The sequence below is a fragment of the Lactuca saligna genome, chromosome 3, assembly GCF_052625555.1.
Source record: "Lactuca saligna cultivar CGN05327 chromosome 3, ASM5262555v1, whole genome shotgun sequence".
Lineage (NCBI taxonomy): Eukaryota > Viridiplantae > Streptophyta > Magnoliopsida > Asterales > Asteraceae > Lactuca > Lactuca saligna.
Window position 1 is genome coordinate 102,460,280 of NC_136419.1, and position 20,674 is coordinate 102,480,953.

The 20,674-nt window shown below is 37.5% G+C and overlaps 1 pseudogene; it reads left to right on the plus strand.

Annotated features, from left to right (window-relative positions):
- Positions 1-13,494: 13,494 nt before the first annotated feature.
- Positions 13,495-15,595, plus strand: LOC145035841 (uncharacterized; annotated as a pseudogene).
- The last annotated feature ends 5,079 nt before the right edge of the window (positions 15,596-20,674 follow it).

Below are 20,674 nucleotides of genomic sequence, written 5' to 3' on the forward strand. Positions count from 1 at the left end.
TAGTAATTTCTAAATCAATTAAAACCTAATAAGAATTATTCCGTTTTATGGTCGAAATTGGTAAATCGTCATTCACCTACCATCAAATATTTTATAGCTTGGATTACGGCATCCCTCTTCTAAGTTATAAAATATTGTGTTGGGTCCTAGCCTTAATATAGCATTTGGGTGCTTTATTAAGGACTATCCTGAAATCTAATCTAAACATATTCTTTCATTTCAGACGTCTTCCAAAATCAATGCTTCTGCCTCAAACCCTACTAGATCCTTCTCTCTCATGAACCTTTGTGGGAGAATCATCTTTGATGGATCCAATCTTATGGATTGGATCAGAAACATCAAGATGGTCACTCACTATGTGGACAAAGAATATATCCTTGATAGGGAGCTGAAGGAGATTGATGAGTCAACTACCAACCCAGAGGAGATTGCTGCATTTCAAGCACATGAAAGGGATGCTACCAAAGTAGCATGTATGATGATTTCCATACTGACAGCTGAGCTCCAAAAGTCCTATGAGGACTATTACCCTTTTGAGACGCACGTGGACTTGATGGAGCGATACCATGAAAGTTCTCGTCACGAGAGGTATGAAATAATCTCCTCCATGATAAGCACCCAAATGAAGGACAATGAGTCCCTCACAACCCACATACAGAAAATGCAAAGGTTTGTGGATTGCTTGAAGAAACTGAATGTTGACTTTCCTGAGGAGTTAGCAATAGATATCATATTGCACTCCTTACCTTCATGTTACTTCACACCTATGTGCACATACAAACCCTAATGCTTGGATCTAGGTTTCTCTAATTGAACATGCATTGCATCCAAGACTTCTAATGGTAATTCCAACATAATAACAATAAGAAATCGGGTTTAGAAGATTACCTTGAATCACTTGCTTGAATCTTCTTGTCCTTAGAGCTTTAGAGTCACAAATGTCACTCCTCTAATGGATTACAAACACCAACTAGCAAGAGGATGATTATAGAGAGAGAGAGAGGAGAGGCGAAGAAGTCGGCCAGGGTTTCTTCTCAAGCATGAATTCCGATTTCCTTGACCCCAAGGGTCTATTTATACTAATGAGGCTCCTAGGGTTACAACCTTAAACTCTAATTGGATAACTTAGGCCCTAAGCTATCCAATACCCTAATGATAAGCCTTGGACGATTTCTAGGTCTATCCTAACCCTAAAATCGTCTACCCCTTATCCATAATGGATAATAGCCCAAAGTACAACTATCATACAATTAACAGTTTATACCCCTTTAATCAATTAATCTCTTTAGGTCACCAAATTAATTCCTAATTAATTTATGACTTATATTAATCAAATAACAATATTATTATTCCTTATATTATCCTCATAATATATTAAATGTATTTCTTCTCTCATTATAAATCATCCTATCAAGTTACTATGGTGAAGGAAACCCAAAAGGACCATGCACAACCGGGTCAAATACTTGCCTAATATTGTTGCAGCCTTAGACACTATTCCAACAATCTCCCACTTGGATAAGTCTAGCAACTACATATACAAGTATAATCCTATTAGCAATCGTAGCTCTCAAAGACGCTGTTAAACTCTGATCTTATCTATCTTGTCTTTTAGATAAGGGATCATACAGTCCTCTGTTTAAATATCATGCAGACAATTATATGGAACCAATTGTCTAGCAGTTGGTTTCTCGATCTCAGATTTATTCGACATAGAACTTAATCGAACACATCAATTTAGTTCTGACCGGGCCCGGTACATAAGTCAAATCAAATCATTGAGCAGCCGAGATATCGCTTTTACCCTCTTAGGGTAAAAGTAACAGATAAACTTCGACTTATATGCATTTACTTCTTCATTAATCAATTATACACGACAATGCGTTTTATAACATCAATTTACTGATGCGGTTTCGCATTATCAATGTACAACCAATTAACAACTAACAAACCATATATCTAGGTTTTAAGACCATATGATATTATCGTCTTGCGATCATCCTTTTTCGTCAAATTCCATAAGGTGATTCCAGCTAGCGTGGGTTTGTTCCAATGCTCAAAACTAGTTCATAAGCACTCATCAACGTTGCAGCAAACTTTTGCTATGTCTAATAACGTTTAGACAATCTATAGACCAATTCATGACAATCTTCATTCATACTTACTTCCAAAATATGAACGATTGTGGATTGTTTGAATAATTCGATTATTCTAAATAAACTCAATTATTCAGGTAGTCAAAACATGCAAAGTGAAACAATAGTTAAATATTTAACATAAGATAGTAACTTTACTTATAAATAATACTCCTTTATTTATTCATCAAATGTTGAATTACATTTATCTATTACAAGTTTCCAAAATCATCTAATCTTATCTAATATCATCTCTCAGCCCAATAATCCTAGCATGCTGCAAATGCTTAACCCTACTCAGTCCCTTCGTAAGCGGATCTGCTGGGTTATCTTCTGATGATATCCTTCTCACCACGAGGTGTCCTTCTTCTACTCGATGTCTAATGAAATGATATTTTCTGTCGATATGACGAGCTCTACCATGATCCCTCGGTTCCTTGGTCTAGGCAACCGCTCCTTCATTATCACAAAAAATCTCCATAGGCTCTTTGATGGTAGGCACAACTCCAAGATCACTAATGAAGTTCTTTAACCATATTGCCTCCTTCAATGCTTCGCTTGCTGCAATGTACTCTGATTCGCACGTTGAATCAGCTACGGTTTTCTGCTTGGAACTTTTCCAAGTTACTGCTCCTCCATTAAGGGTAAAGACCTAGCCCGACTGCGAACGGTAGTTATCCCTGTCGGTTTGAAAGCTGACGTCACTATACCCTCGCACCTTCAAGTCATCACTCCCTCCGAGGACTAAAAACAATTCCTTGGTCCTTCGAAGGTACTTAAGGATATTCTTGACCGCAATCCAATGGGCTCTACCAGGGTTCCCTTGATATCTAGTAACCATGCTCAAAGCAAATGCTACATCAGTGCGAGTACAAGTCATAGTATACATGATTGAGCCAACTGCGGAAGTGTAAGGTACTAGGCTCATTTCTGCGATCACTGCTTCAGTACTCGAACTTTGAGTCTTACTCAGTTTGGCATTACTTTGTATCGGTAATTCTCCCTTCTTTGAATTTTGCATACTAAAACGTTTTAGTACTTTATCTAAGTAAGTGTTCTGACTAAGTCCTATTAGTCTCTTACTTCGTTGTCTCACTATCCTTATTCCCAAGATATAGGAAGCTTCTTCGAGGTCCTTCATAGAGAAGCACTTCCCGAACTAGGACTTAACCTCCTGTAGAGTCGAGATGTGGTTTCCCATGAGCAGTATGTCATCGACATACAAAATGAGAAAGCTAACTATACTCCCACTGGCTTTGACATATACACATGATTCATCTTCGCTTCCTACAAATCCATACTCTTTGACTTTCTCATCGAAGCAAAGATTCCATCTGTGAGATGCTTGCTTAAGTCCATAAATGGACTTCTCAAGCTTACATACTCTATTTGGATGCTTCGGATCAACAAAACCCTCTGGTTGAGCCATGTAAACATCCTCAACCAACTTACCATTAAGGAAAGCCGTCTTGACATCCATTTGCCAAATCTCATAATCATGAAATGCGGAAATAGCTAGGATCACTCTAATAGACTTTATTTTCGCAACTGGTGAGAAGGTCTCATCATAGTCAACTCCAGGAGTTTGAGTAAAGCCCTTTGCAACCAATTGTGCCTTATATGTGTGTACATTTCCATCCACGTTGGTATTCTTCTTGAAGATCCATTTGCACCCAACGGTCTTACGTCCGGGCACATTATCAACCAAATTCCAAACTTGGTTGTCATACATGGACTGGATCTCGCTGTCCATTGCCTCTTTCCATTTTGTAGATTCTGGGCCTGTCATGGCTTCCTTAAAACTATTAGGTTCATCTAGATTTATTAGCGTACCATCACTAATATACGTGTCCCCTTCGGTAGTAATATGAAAACCATAAATCTGGGGTTGAACTCTAACTCTTTCGGAACGTCTAAGAGGTAAGGACTGGTCAATCGGTTCAACCGGATTTTCCTCCTCGGGTTGAGTGCCAACGGTATAGGTTCCTTCATCTATCGATTCTTGAATCTCTTCAATTTCGATTTGCCTACCACTGTCTCCTTGGATTGTGAGTTCTCGCTCTCGGAAAACTCCTCTCCTCGCAACGAAGACTACACTGTCCTTCGGTCTATAGAAGAGATATCCAAAGGATTTTTGCGGGTAGCCGATGAAAATACATCGCTCATTACGAGGTTCGAGTTTGTCGTGGGTATCTCGTCTTACAAAAGCCTCGCAACCCCAAACCTTGATATTTGCTAACGAGGGAGCTTTCCCTGTGCACATCTCGTGAGATATTTGGGCAACCTTCTTAGTATGGACTCGGTTAAGGATATGGGCGGAAGTCTCTAAGGAATACCCCCAGAACGAGATAGATAGTGAAGCACGACTCATCATAGAGCGGACCATGTCTAACAAGGTTCGATTATGCCTTTCTGCCACACCATTCAACTACGGTGTCCTAGGTAGCGTCAATTGTGAAACTATTCCACACTCTTTTAGATAGTCATGGAATTCAAGACTTAGGTATTCTCCTCCTCAATCGGATTGAAGCATCTTGATTTTCCTGCCCAATTGATTCTCCACTTCATTCTTGAACTCTTAGAACTTTTCAAAAGTTTCTGACTTTTGCTTGATTAAGTAGATATACCCATGTGTACTATGGTCATCAGTAAAAGTCACATAGAAGCAGTTCCCATCCTTTGTGGTGGATCTAAAGGGTCCACATACATCGGTATGTATTAGGTCCGATAAACTCTTACCCCTTTCACATGTGCTAGTGAAGGGTGACTTGGTCATTTTTCCAAGCAAACAAGATTCACATGTATCATCTTCCCTAAGGTCGAATGACTCCAACACTCCATCTTTTTGGAGTTAGGCTATGCGCTTCTTGTTGACATGTCCAAGACGACAGTGCCACAAGGATGCTCTATCCATACTATTGGAAGAATCCATGCATAAAACATCATTTCCTAGGCTATCTACAATCATAACAGTTTCGTAAATTCCATTACATGGTATTGCTTCAAAATATAAGACACCATTTAGATAAGCAAAAATAGAACCATTCTCATTATTAAAAGAAAATCTAAATCCTTGTCTAAACAAACCATGAAATGAAATGATGTTTCTTTCCATTTCTGGCGAATAACAACAATTGTTCGAATCTAAACATAAACCATTCCTAAGCACTAGAGAATACACTCCAATCTTGGTCACATGCGACGATCTTCTATTCCCCATGATTAGATTTATTCTTCCATGCTCCACATCCGTATTTCTTCTTAGTCCCTGTAATTCAGAACAAATATGGTAACCACAACCGGTATCGAGGACCCAAGAAATAGCATGAGATGAATCATTAGATTTAATTGTATAAATACCTGCGAAAGACGGCTTGATCTTTCCTTCCTTGATAGCTTGCAGGTACTATGGGCAGTTTCTCTTCCAATGCCCTATTTTGTGGCAATGGTGGCACTCTGCCTCCTTTAGGTTTGGGTTGGGCTTAGCAGGATCAACTTTGGTCCCACTAGAAGAGGAACCATCTCGGGACTTTCCATTGCGATGGCTCTTAGACGGAGCCTTCCTCTTCTTGCCCCTTCCTTGCCTAATAGCCAAAACAGGAGCAGCGGGTGGATTGGGAGTTGGTGCAACAAACTTGTCCTTGAGGTTGCTCTCAGCAACCCTAAGGAGACCTTAGAGCTTACTTAGGGTGACCTCTTCCTTGTTCATGTGGTAGGTCATCCTAAATTGGTTGTAACACGGAGGCAAAGAATGAAGTACCATGTCGATGGTCAAATCTTCCCAAAAGTCGACATTCAACTTGCAAAGAAGATCGACATACCTTTGCATCTTTTGCAAGTGTACGGTTAGAGATTCTCCATGTCCCATTTTAGCGGAGATCATGTTAGTGAAGATCTTGTAATGCTCCTGCCTCGCGTTTTGATGATATCTCTCCAATAAGTCTTGGTGCATTTCGTATGGATACATGTCCTCGTAGGACTTTTGGAATTCGGATTTCATATTGGCTATCATGATGCAATGAACCTTCGTTGCATCACGCTCATGAGTTTCAAAAGCGGTGATTTCAGCCGGAGTAGCAATTTCTGGATTGATCTTCTCGAGCATTTCGTCGAGGACATATTCCTTGTCCTCGTAGCGAGCAATCGTGCGAATGTATCTTATCCATTCGCTAAAGTTCGTTCCATCGAAAGTCACCTTTTGGCAAAGGCTCATCAATATGAACGAGCTAGCAGCAGTGTTGTTCGCGTTCGACATCTACAATTAGAAAGGCCAAATATTGATTAGCATTTGAATCCCTAATTATCACCTAATAAAAGAAATTAGGGCTAGCATCCAACAACACTATTTACATATTAGAAAAGGGATGCCGTAATCCAACATGCAAACAATTTGAAGGTAAGTGAATGACGATTCACTAATTCTCCACCATAAAAAAATATATAACCTTAAGTTCTAGATGTGGTGAGAATTCCTAGATTTTGATGAGATTCATTGAACTTTTCAATGGCATGTTTAAATCTCGATATGCCCCTCTTGTTTGTGATTGGGATACCGATGATCACAAAGTGGGTGTGAACAACCATGCAAATTTACGTGGTACCTTCATTGTAACAATCACCTATTTTATGTGCTGGTAAACCACACACGCTCCATCAAACTATGATAAACAATGAATCACCCTTTGCCACCTTTTCTTAGAACCAATTAGTGTGCCGGTAAACCACACACGCTCCACTAACTTCTTAGTAGTGGTGAAAAGTGTAATTTCATGGGATTGCATCAATTCACTTTTCCTAAAGTAACTAGGATTGGGAATTTTAAAAACATGTAGTTACTTTGTATTTAATATTATACTTTTAACGAGGAGAGAGAGTTGCCCTATCCTACCCGTTCGGCTAACGACCCTCCACCGATCAAGTAAGCGGTGGGAGTGAGTGTACACCCATTAAGCTCCATTTTGTAGGCAGCAAGCTTATACCTATCTTATAGACCGGCTTCGTGAATGAGGCCTACTAACAGTAAGACTAGCATTTTAATTATATATATATATATATATATATATATATATATATATATATATATATATATATATATATATATATATATATATATATATATATAAAGCTTGTAATCATATAAAGTATAGGGTTGAATTTTAAACTTGTAAAATTCTAGGGTTTGAAGTTTAATTGTCCAAATTAAACTTTTAATCACAAAACTAAATTTCAAAACTTGAGGATTAGTTTTAACTTTTCAAAAACATTAGGGATCAAATAACAAATAATTTAAATTAACCATTTAATCTCACAATTATCCATATTTGATGTTTCTTGCAAAACAATTTACCAATTTAATTAAAATAATTAATCAATTATCACATAAGGAAATTATTATTCAATTAATTGGTGATTATCTTGAATTAGGTCAATGATATACTCAAATATATGTTAGAATCGTATTTATATTGACCCATTAAGATAAACGCAAGTTTCCATAAGATAAACAACAATAAATCCCGAAATTAGCTCTTCCTGACGCTCGAACTCGCCGAGTACCACAATGGACTCGCCGAGTTGAGGCCTACTCGCCGAGTTCATCAAGCAGATGGACAAAAACCAAATTTTGCAATTAACAAACAAGCAACCAATGCATCAATTCAATAGAAACCAATCAAGGCTCTGATACCACTGATGGGTTTTAGCCATAAGAACGTTCCTATGTGCACATACAAACCCTAATGCTTGGATCTAGGTTTCTCTAATTGAACATGCATTGCATCCAAGACTTCTAATGGTAATTCTAGCATAATAACAATAAGAAATCGGGTTTAGAAGATTACCTTGAATCACTTGCTTGAATCTTCTTGTCCTTGGAGCTTTAGAGTCACAAATGTCACTCCTCTAATGGCTTACAAACACCAACTACCAAGAGGATGATTATAGAGAGAGAGGAGAGGGGAGGAGGTCCGCCAGGGTTTCTTCTCAAGCATGAATTCCGATTTCCTTGACTCTAAGGGTCTATTTATACTAATGAGGATCCTAGGGTTCCACCCTTAAACCATAATTTGATAACTTAGGCCCTAAGCTATCCAATACCCTAATGATAAGCCTTGGACGATTTCTAGGTCTATCCTAACCCTAAAATCGTCCACCCCTTATCCATAAGGGATAATAGCCCAAAGTACAGCTATCATACAATTAACAGTTTATACCCCTTTAATCAATTAATCTCTTTAAGTCACCAAATTAATTCCTAATTAATTTATGACTTATATTAATCAAATAACAATATTATTATTCCTTATATTATCCTCATAATATATTAATAATATTTCTTCTCTCATTATAAATCATCCTATCAAGTTGCTATGGTGAAAGCAACCCAAAAGGACCATGCACAACCGGGTCAAATACTTGCCTAATATAGTTGCAGCTTTAGACACTATTCCGACACATTCCACATGAATAAGGAAGAAGTTACACTTAGTAAACTTCAAGGACTCTTAAAGACTACAGAAAGTAGTCTTAAGGGCAATTCGGGTGTTACTACTCCTCCTACTCCTACTACAGCCGTTGTCTTGGCAATCGGGCAAGGCAAAGGTAAGAAGAGAAAGAACCATTCTAAGGGTACCAAGGGTAAGACCATTGAAGGCTCCTCTTCAAGCAAAACCAAGAAAGGTTTTGTCACTCCTTCTTCTAACCCTAATGAGGCTGAATGATTCTATTGCCATGAAAAGTTGCACTGGAAGCGAAACTGCCCAAAGTACCAGCAAGATTTGAAGGATGGGAAAGTAAAACCCAACCATGCAGGTATATACATTTTATTGTCTAGTAACTCACCTCATTCTAAGTCTTGGGTCCTTGATGCATGTTGTGGAATTCACAAATGTTCTGATTTGCAGGGACTAAGAAGAAGTATGGATTTGGAGGATGGAAAGATAAACCTAATCATGGCAAATAGGAATGTTTCACCTGTCACCAAGATTGGAGTTTATTCCTTGTTACTAGATAGTGGGTTTACATTAGACTTGAATAAATGTTGTTATTCTCCAGAAATGGCAAGAAATGTTATTTCCTTTCATGCATTGTATAAACAAGGGGTCATCTTTTATTTTGATAACAAAAGTGGTGGTATTGATGCTTTCTATAATAGTGTTCTTTACTTTAAAGCATTACCTTGTGATGGTGTGTATGAAACTGTATATATAGTAGATAACTTAGGAAATAATGTATTGTGTATCGAATCTTCCACTAGCTTAGATAAAGCATCTTTATGGCATTGTCGTCTTAGACATGTAAGCAAGAAACGCATAGGCCAACTCCAAAAGGATGGAGTCTTGGAATCATTCAACCTAAAGTCGGATGATAGTTGTGCATTTTGTCTACTTGGAAAAATGACAATGTCACCTTTTACTGGCACTTGTGCTAGGGGTGATGGTTTGTTGGATCTCATACACACAGATGTGCGTGGACCCTTCAGAAGCACCACTAGAGATGCTAATCGCTTCTATGTGACTTTTATTGATGATTTTAGTAGATATGGATATGTCTACTTAATCGAACATAAGTTGAAAACCTTTGATAAATTCAAAGAGTTTTAGCAAGAAGTGGAGAATCAGTTGGGCAGGAACATTAAGATGCTTCGATCCGATAGAGGTGGTGAGTATCTTAGTATCGAGTTCCTTGACTATCTTAAGGAATGTGGGATAGTCTTAGAAGTGATAGCCCCAATGCACCAAATTTCAATGGTGTAGATAAGAGGCACAATTGAACCTTATTGGACATGGTTCGTTCCATGATGAGTCGAGTTTCGCTACCAATCTGATTTTAGGGTGTATGCCTTAGAGATTTCCTCCCATATCCTTAATCTAGTCCCTACAAAGAAGGTTGCCAAAGCACCTCACGAGATGTGGACTGGAAAAGTTCCAAATCTAGACCACATCAAGGTTTGGAGTTGTGAGGCTTTCGTGAGACGCAAGACTCATGACAAGCTCGAACCTTGAAGTGAAAGGTGTATTTTCATCGGCTACCCACATCAATCTTTTAGTTACATATTCTACAGACCAAGTGACAATGTGGTCTTTGTAGCAAGAAGAGTAGTCTTTCGAGAGAGAGAGACAGAGAGACAAATCATAAGCGAAGGAGACAGTGGGTGGCAAGTTGACCTTAAAGAAATTCAAGAGTCAAGCGGTGAAGGGACCTCAAACCCTAGCCCTCAACCTAAAGAGGAAACTCCTGTTGAGCCGACTGAAGAGTCCATACCTCTGAGGCGTTCTACTAGAGTTAGGAATGCACCTGAACATTATTATGGTTTCCATATTACTGCAGAAGATGATACACTTATCAGTAATAATACACTGATAAATCTAGAAGAGCCTCACAGCTACACGGAAACCAAGGAAGGCCCTAAGTCTGCTAAATGGAAAGAGGCTATGGATAGCGAGATACAATCCATGTATGACACTCAAGTTTGGAACTTGGTTGACAATGTACATTAATAGAAAAACAACATTTTATGACATGCAATTTATGACACACGTCGATTTACGATACGCAAAAGTATGTGACCTAAAAATAATGTCATCTCTCTATAAATTTTAAGGATTAGGACGCGCATTTTTGCGAACCATTAAATTAGTGTCTAAAAAAACACGGAGGGTGCCAATAATAAAATGTGTGTCGTCTGAAGATGTTGCTTTATGAATTTTAATGGAAACGTGCGTTCCATCATTTAATAGCTGGGGGGGGGGGGGGGAATGAATTCCTAAAAAATTAAAAAGCCCGCCTCCCTTTTTCTTCCTTTTCCTCTTTCCCTAATTACCAACACTCCTTCCTTCCCTCTTTCTCCTTTTCTCTGTAAACCCTAATCCGCCTCCACCACTACCGAATCTACCTCAACTCATATCTGACCTCGGCTCATCTCTTTCCGATCGCTGCTAATGAATGTATTTTCTGTTTAATTTGGGAGCAAATCACGATTTCTGTACACCAGAAGCCTATATGACAGGTCCGATGTGGCGGCGTCGCTTGTCTCGCTTGCGAGAGACAACGATCGGTCGCTTCTAATGTATTTGATCCAAGTTCTATTTAGGCTCCATCTGGAGGAAGTATCTTCATATGAGACCTTTTAATCTCTTTCATCTTTTTTTACATCTCAACATGTTTCTCGGAAGCATCATAACTGGAACCGCGCTTCAGCAACTAAAAGACTTCTTGGATCAGTCGCCATCCCAGAGAAAAACTTTCAGCAGATATGCCCAATCAAAATTCTTCTTCATTTCGATCGAATCAGATCACGTCTTTGTCACCTGACTTCAATTTGAGTTTATCAGAAAGGGTGTTCGCCGCTTTTCTATCTGCAGTTATAGTATATCCTTTTGATGTCGCAAAGGTACTCTTCTTCCTCGATTATTTTCCTTACAAATGTTAGTTCCAATTTTATTCTCTACCTCTACAATACTCTGGTCGTGGATCTCGATGCCATTTGTATTGGTTTCCCTGATTTGATCGGGAGAATTGATTAACTTCATGTATTGCCTGATTATGCAGACTAGATTGCAAGCTCAGGCTATTGGTGTTCCATATCAGAATCTCCACTCCAAATGTCGCTTTGAACCAAACACAGGTTCAATTTTCGAAGTCGTCGTCTTTCCAAATCGAATCCAAAGGTTCAATTTCATAAACTCATCGTCACTCTTGTTCTATTGCTACACGAAATTACAGATTTTTGTTCTAAAATGTTGTGATGTTAAGGAGGACTTTAAAAAATTTAAGTGGTTGTTCTATTGCTACCTTCCTTTCTATCATTAGACAAAAACTCTAGATTTTACTTTTACCGCAACATTTTCACTAACATATGTGATGATGGTTGGCAGTAAACCAAGGATATCTGGAAGTGGGTCCTCATTAGATGCAATTAAATTTGCAGAGTTTTGGCTTTATTGTATTTCTGAATTAACCTAGAATTTATGCTATAAAATCATGGAGAATACCCTTGTGTGTGCAAAACACGTGATATGGCTTAATGTGTGATTTTGGAAGGATCAAATCCAAAACATAACAATGGTAAAAAAAGCAACAAAAAATTGTTTTTGGATAATATTGAAAACAAAGAGTACAACACAAGGACAAACTTTGTAATTTACTCAACATATTATGGAATTACTTATATACACTTGTGATGGATGCAGTAAAAGGAAGAGCAGCTACTATCAACGGCAATGATAGGCAGTTGTACAACGCACTCCAAGGAAACTTGGAGGGAAAACAAGCCCAACGTACCCTACAAATCAAGCAAAAAGAAATTGAAACTTGTAGATGAAATTTTACTGTAATGCCCTTTTAGTTTTGTAATATCAATAGTAGGTTTTCACTAAATTTTACAAATCTTGTGCTTTTTTATGTACATTTGAATTTGCCCAAAGAACATATGCAGAATTTTTTAGAAGGTTGGTGGAAGAACTTATTGGGATTTCAGAATTTGTTTTTATACAGATATGGTGTTGTTTTCAACTTCCTAGGCATGCTTGGAACTGCCATTATTAAAGGTACTTACTCCCTTGGATCTTACTCTGACCATTTTACCCTTTTACTTTTTTATAATTATGTTAATCATTCATAGAAACCCTTATTTCCATGTGATTATTTTTTTTCAGGTCCTGAAAGCTTTGATATTTTACAAGGACATTCAAAAGCTACCATGCTTTTAATTGTGAACAATACAACTCAAGGAATGGTATCCTCTTTTTTCTTCAAATATGTTGGTAACATTATTATAAGCATTTGTTTTTTTATACAATAAAAAGATTATAAATAGTGGAAGACTAACTTTAATCTCTATTATTTATAACATGCAAACACAATTTTGAAAAAGTATTCATCAACAGTTGCTACGATCTTCACTGGCTTTACATCTAGAACTTTCTTTGGTTACACTCTCACTATAAATGTTATGTTTTCATCTCAATGCATCAGGTATACGGATTAAACAACTTTTTTCCACTAATAATTACATTACATATAACTTGTAATTTTCCTATTATTATACATCCAAAATACATGTAAATAAGAAGCAAGACAATGATTTAATTTGTGTTTTTTTCAGCTTTTAGAACTTCATCAGTTAATGGTACATGCAGCAGAAGCACTGGAAATTGAAGCTCCTGATTTATATAGCCAGATACACTAGCCCTTAATGGTGTATGGATAGCAGTTGCAAATATTAATTTTTTATGCTTGGAGCCTACATGGTACCTGGTATGTTACCTATTAATATTCTTTATAACCTTTTAATGTAAATCTCACAAATCCTGAGTTTCATTTAATTATGCGTTATCTTAAATGGGGAATCTAAAAAGTAATGACAAGTATTATATGCATCTTTGCAATGGCTGGTGTGAAAGAGCTGAGAAAAATTGCCCCTTTGAGAAGGTAATTGGCGTTTTTGGTCCTTTTTCTTATTACCCTCTGACTTTGACTTTATTGTAGTTCTTTCATAATACAAACAGATTTTGAATGTAGATGGAATCTAGTAGAAATAGACACAGAATTGTCGAAATTGACCATGGAGACAAAACGTGTCTTGTCACTTATTTATCCTTCAAATACATACATGGTACATCGATCTGTTAATTGCACATTTTCTTTTTAAAGTTTAACGTTATTATAAGGTTTCATGAAAGTCTTTTAACTTATTTTTGCGTTACAGGACCTTAATAATGGGATTGCCTTATGGTTGGTAGCTGGTGGTGATGGGTGTGTGAGTGAAGAAATAAATGGAAATAATAATTCAAAGGTTAAATACAAGTCTAATTCCAGGATCCTATTGGTTGGTTCTAGTGCAGGTGAGTAGTGTAGTGACTATGGGTGCCATAGAGCTAAGTTCAGAGAAAGCAGGTTACATCCTATTAATCAGTATTATCTCATACTGTAAAAGAAGCAAGCTAAAATAGTGAAGTAAGTTTCGATGATTATTTGTTGATGTGTTTAGTTGGGGTGGTCTAAATAAGGAGATGAAGTTAGATATGCATAGAATATGGAACAAAAACCTAGGTAAATATGATATATGCATCGCTGATAATGGCAAAGAGGTACCACTTGCTTCTTTGTTAAGTCGTTCAGTTCTTTATTTGTTAAGTCTAGAAAGAAACACATTACATTAACATTTAGTTGGATTGAATTTGAACGGAAATGTGTGGTTTGCTCATTTCAGGCTAGGTTTTCTTTTCTGGTTGAAAATGTAATAAGGATACTGCTTGATATTCCACTATGGAAGATTGCAGACCTTGGCCAACCAAGTGGAGTTGGTGATAAGAAGATCTTGAGAGAGGTATAATAAGTGTTTACTTTTTTTTTCGAATTTAATTAGATTTTATGGAATCTATTATGTGTGTATTTTCATTTAAAAATGCAAATATGGAGTCTATATGTGTTATATTTTCATTAAACACTTAACTAACTTTTTTGTTTGTTTTGTTTCTTGAAAGTTGCAAGAATGCTTCATTTGAATACAACAGTTGTTCTACCTAAAAGAGCTATTCAGGTAGGTTGTGTTTGACAGATTAGCTAAAAAGCTAGCTTATAAGCTGCTTCAGTGGTCTCACAAAATACACACTTTGATGATAAAGATGTTGCATTTAATTTATAGTTTGGGTCGAGATTTGCACGAGAATCGAACCACAAGAATTATGGAAGTAATCGGGTTGCAAATCAAGCTTCAGCTGGAAGTGCATGCATTCAACCCATCTAATGTTTGTGGTTCTTTAATAATATTAAACATGATATAATAGGGCCATAACGTTCAATGCATTATGCATTTTGGAGGTTTGAACACATCAACAACTTTAGGGGAGAGTGGAAGCTTAGCTTGTACACGTCAACAACTTTAGGGGAGAGTGGAAGCTTAGATTCATTATAAAAAGGTAAGTTTGTCTATTCCATTTTCATCCTTGCTAAACTTCCATGTATACATGTGCACATTCTGATTACTTCATTTTCTCTGACATTGGTTCAGATATTGGTCAATTTTCTACAATATATGAATCCTATTTTCCAGTTGTTAAAAAAGAGTGGGAAAAGTTAGAGATAGTTGGGGTTGGAGTTGCTACATATTAGGTATCTTTGAAGAGATTTAGATTTTTTATGAGCATTTCATGATTTAAAGCTTTTGTAATAACTTTTACACTTGGTGCTTACATTGTTACAAAAGAGTGGCTTGTTGTTGTTCGTGTTGACTACATTCCTTCTCGTGTTGACTTACCTGCTTTAGGCCATGGTAAATATGTTGAACTTGTTAATCCATTTCAATGGAAGGTAACTTTCTTCATTTATTTACTTGTTTGCTGCTAATTTGTATGCATAATCATAGTTTGACTTAATTAGTTGCTTATTTTGTTTCTTGGTTGCTTGTTTTCTAGCTTATTATAGTCACTGACTGGTTTCTTGTTATGATTAAATCTTAACATCTATCATGGCAACCTTCAATAGTAGTTTTGGACCGGCACCTTCTTGCAGAAGATATCGTGTACGTGTTCTTGTGCTGCTATTGTGGATTTGGGAACATCGTTTCTTACTCGTCCAACTGTATGTATCTAATGTGAAGCTTCTGTTAGAACTATTAATGTTAGGGATTTCAATTTTTTCATATTTCTTGCATCTAATTAGTTTGTAAATTTTCGTTACAACTTTTATTGATTTGTTTTATCTTTCCATGGAACGATTATTTGTATGACATTAAACTTTATGTAAGGAATTGTATTTTTGTATATGATATTTTATTTATTATGAGACATTAAATTCAAATTTAATTTGAAAATTAGTAAATCTATAAATAATATTTTTTTAAACATATAAAATTACGATACGCAAAAATCTGTGTCATCTTCATTTATGACATGGCCTTTCTTGACAGGGGCTTCCTTGATATGCATTGCATGTCATAAACACACACGTCGTAAGGTTACGACACACAAATGTGTGTCGTCTTCCTTTATGACATGGCCTTCCTTGATACGCATTGCGTGTCATAACCGCATGCCATAAATGCGCGACATAAATGTGCGTCGTAAATGTGCGTCGTCTCTCTTTATGACAGGGACATTCTTGACACACATTTGCGCGTCGTCTGAGCGTTTTACGACGCGCAATGAGCGTCATAAAAGGCTGTTTTTCTAGTAGTGGTACCAGGTCGTAAGACAGTAGGGTGCAAATGGATCTTCAAGAAGAAGACCGATATGGATGGTAATGTACACACTTATAAGGCACGACTGGTTGCAAAGGGTTATTCTCAATCTCCGGGAGTTGATTATGATGAGACCTTTGCACCAGTGGCCAATATTAAGTCCATTAGGGTTTGTTAGCCATTGCTGCATTTCATGAGTTTAAAATATGGCAAATGGATGTCAAAACCGTTTTCCTTAATGGAAACTTGGCTGAGGATGTTTACATGGTTCAGCCAGAGGGGTTTGTAAGTACAAAATAACCTAATATGGTGTGTAAGCTTGAAAATTCCATTTATGGATTGAAACAAGCACCTCGCAGATGGAATCTTTGCTTCGATAAGAAAGTAAAAGAGTTTGAATTTTCGAGATGTGAAGATGAATCTTGTATATATGTCAAGGTTAGTGGGAGTATAGTTAGCTTTTTGGTACTGTATGTGGATGACATACGGCTCGTAGGAAATCACATTCCAGCCTTGCAGGAAGTGAAATCCTGGCTTGGGAAGTGTTTCTCTATGAAAGACCTAGGAGAAGCTTCATATATGCTCGGGATAAATATTCTGGGAAACATGAGTAAAAGACTAATTGTACTTAGTCAGAGTACCTACTTAGACAAAGTGTTGAAGAGGTTTAGTACGGAAAATTCCAAGAAAGGATATTTACCTATTCAATGTAATGTCAGACTGAGTAAAACTCAGAGCCCGAGTACAGATGAAGAGATAGCTGAGATGAGTCGAGTCTCATATGCTTTCGCTGTAGGCTCGATCATGTATGCTATGAATTGTACTCGTCCAGATGTTGCTTTTGCTTTAAGCATGGTTAGCAGATATCAGAGTAATCTAGTCAAGGCTCACTGGACTGCACTAAAGAATATTCTCAAGTACCTGCGAAGGACTAAGGACTGGGTCCTTACCCTTGGTAGGAGTGACGACTTGAAAGTAGAAGGGTATAGTGATGCTAGATTTCAGACTGATAGGGATAATTTCCGCTCTCAGTCGGGCTGCGTCTTTACCCTAAATAGAGGGTAAATTACTTGGAAAAGTTCCAAGCAAGATACAGTGGCTGATTCCACTTGTGAATCAGAGTATATAGCAGCAAGTGAAGCAGCAAAGAAGGATATATGGCTAAGGAACTTCATCGGAGACCTTGGAGTTGTACCTACTATTAAGGAGCCCATGGAAATTTTCTGTGATAGTGAAAGTGCAGTTGCCTTAGCAAAGGAACCAACGGATCACGGGAGATCCAGGCACATCGAAATAAAATATCATTTCATCAGACATCGAATAGAAGAAGGAATCCTCATGGCAAAGAGGGTATCATCAGATGAGAACCCAGCAGATCGCCTCACCAAGGGACTGAGTAGGGTTAAGCATCTTCAACATGCTAGGAGCATAGGGCTAAGAGATGATATTAGTTTTTAGAAGTTAGATAATTTTGAAATATGTAAAATGTAATTGACATTTGATGATAAATAAAAGTTGTTATTTATGAGTAAAGTGTTGCTATCTCTTGTCAATCATTTACTAGTATTTCTTTTTGCATGTTTTGGCTTCCAAAATAATTATGTTATGGTATATATCATATTATTGAAATTCTCCACAGTCAATCATATGTTGGAAGTACATATGAATCAAGACTCTCATGGGTTTGTATATAAAGGTCCAAGATGTTGGACAAAGGGGGCTACAACACTTATGAGTGCTCATAAGTTCTAAGAATTGGATTCAACCCACGCTCACTAGTATCACCTCATGGAATTTATTTTGAGTGATCGTGAGATGGTAATATCATATAAGTATTCAAACCTAGACATGTTATTTGTTACCTATGAGTTGGTTATGCATTGATTGTACGAAAACACATTGGTAACTCGATGTTATAAAACGTACCTATTTGTGTAATTCAACAAGTAGTAGAGCAAACATATGAGTCGAAGTTTATCTGTTCCTTCTTGAATTAGAAGTGATATTTGGGCCCCTCGATGATTTTGTTTTGACCCATGTACCAGGCCCGGTCAGAACTAAATTGATGTGTTCAAATTAAGCTCTATGTCAAACAAATCGGAAATCGGGAAACAATTGCTAGACAATAGAAAGACATTGTTCCATGTGTTTATCCGGCTGATATCTAGAACAGAGGATTATATGATCACTTATCTAAAATGGCACACCATCATCTTCTCAGTTCCGAGATACCTTGAAAGAGCTACGATTGTTGATCGGTTCCGGAAGTCATACTTACAACTATAGTTAGTAGACTTATCCAAGTGGGATACTGTTGGATATAGTGTCTAAGTCCATAACTATATTTGGTATGTACTTGACCCGACCCGACATGGTCCATTTGGGTTGCATGACATCATGCACTTGGGTAGACTAAATGAGAGAAATAAGACACTTATGGTTTATTAATATATTATAAGTTTATATTAATAATAAGAATAATAATATTTTGTTAGTATTGATTAATAATTGATTTAGAATTAATTATGTGATCAAAAGAAGACTAATTAAATATACGGGTTGATTGTGTCTATCATTCATAACTTATGTAACATACGGATTCCTAGGGATCTTATTTTATGCATTTATATTGAGTATTTTGAGAGAGACTCGACGAGTAGGCGCTCAGACTCGCCGAGTAGGATCGCGGATGGTCGGAATGATTTAATGGTGGACTCGGCGAGTCCATTCGTGGACTCAATGAGTCCACACTGTTTAATGAAACCCTAATTCCCGGGGTTTGGTACCTATTTAAAAGGGCTTATAACCACCATTTGCAGCTACCAGAACCCTGAGAGGAACCCTAAGAGATCTAGAGTGTTTGTGAGGAAGAAGAGGTCATTTTTTATCCTTGTGTGGTGTTTTTACATGAAGAAGGTGGCCAATGCAAGAGGGAACTAAAGAGGGTGCTATTTTGTGGATTTCAGAGTCTAGGGACTTCATTCTGAGGTATATACTTCGATCCTTCTTCAGTTTGGTATTAGTCTTTGAGAGTTAGGGTTTCTAGCCCCTTTAAAGTATGGATTGTGCAGCAATTGGTACCTTCTTGTGTTGAGACTTTAGATCTCGATCCAAAGAGGTCCAGAGACCTTAACTCCTCAATCATTATGGTTGTCATTGGGAGATATGAGCTTAGGGTGGCATATTGAGGCCATTTCTTCAAATAGAGCCATTAGGTCTTTGCATGGGCATCAAGATCCATACTTTACATGTTTATCTTGCTTAAGGAGGCCAGATCTATGGGTTAGAGGAACGAATCTGACCTCAGGAGGTTATTTGAGTTTGAGCATGGCATGAACTCGCCGAGTCCAAGAACAGACTCGGTGAGTTGGATAGTTTTTCCCCATGAATCACACAGTTGGTAACTCCCTAAGTTGGGGAGGTGACTCGGTGAGTCATTGGGAATTTTGAGGACTTGAGTTCATGACTGAACTCGCCGAGTCACAATTGTGCACTCGACGAGTCTAGTCAAAGAGTTGACCATTGACTTTTGTTGACTTTTAGGGTATGGTCAAAAACTGGACTTGTGAACTGTTTGAAGGCTAAAATGGTCTTTTAGCCTTCTTAGAGGACATGTGAGGATTTAGTCTAGCCTGGAGAGCTGTTATTAATTGGGATGATTGTTTATGAGTTTAGGCGGAGGCTAGATCAGTGTTACGCGAGCGAGATATTACCGAGACATCCGAGGTGTGTCTTCTCACTATACTTTACCTTGGGTGGTAATTAGAGTTATGTGACATAATTATTGCATGCTATTTATATGATGTGTTGCACTTCATTATTACTATGTGATTTATGTCGTGTGTATATCAGAGTATACCAGAGTTAGAACCGAAAGGTTCACAGAGTTAGGGCCAAAGGGCCCGCAGAGTTATAGCCTCGAGTAGCTAGTATGTGTTATGTGTGGTATATTAGGGAACTCACTAAGCTTCGTGCTTACAGTGTTTGGTGTTATGTGTTTCAGGTTCTAGTGATGATCGCGGGAAGGCGTCGGCATGATCAGTACACACACACGCGCGAAGTTTTATTGATATGTTATGATCTTGGGGATTTGTAATGAGATAATGCTGATACATTGTTTTCTTGAAAGTGATTATGAATGAATTTATATGGTTTTAAAAAGTGAAAAATTGTTTGAATTTTTAACGTGTTACAAGTTGGTATCAGAGCCTTGGTTTGAGGGATTCGGATGCATCTTCGGGCGTATCTGAACTCAAACTGAGGATTTGAGAAAAATTTTGATAAAGTTTTGAGACAAACAGAGTAGAGTCGTGTATACGATCAGCCAGCGCCCGAACGGTGATTTCCAAAAATATCGTTG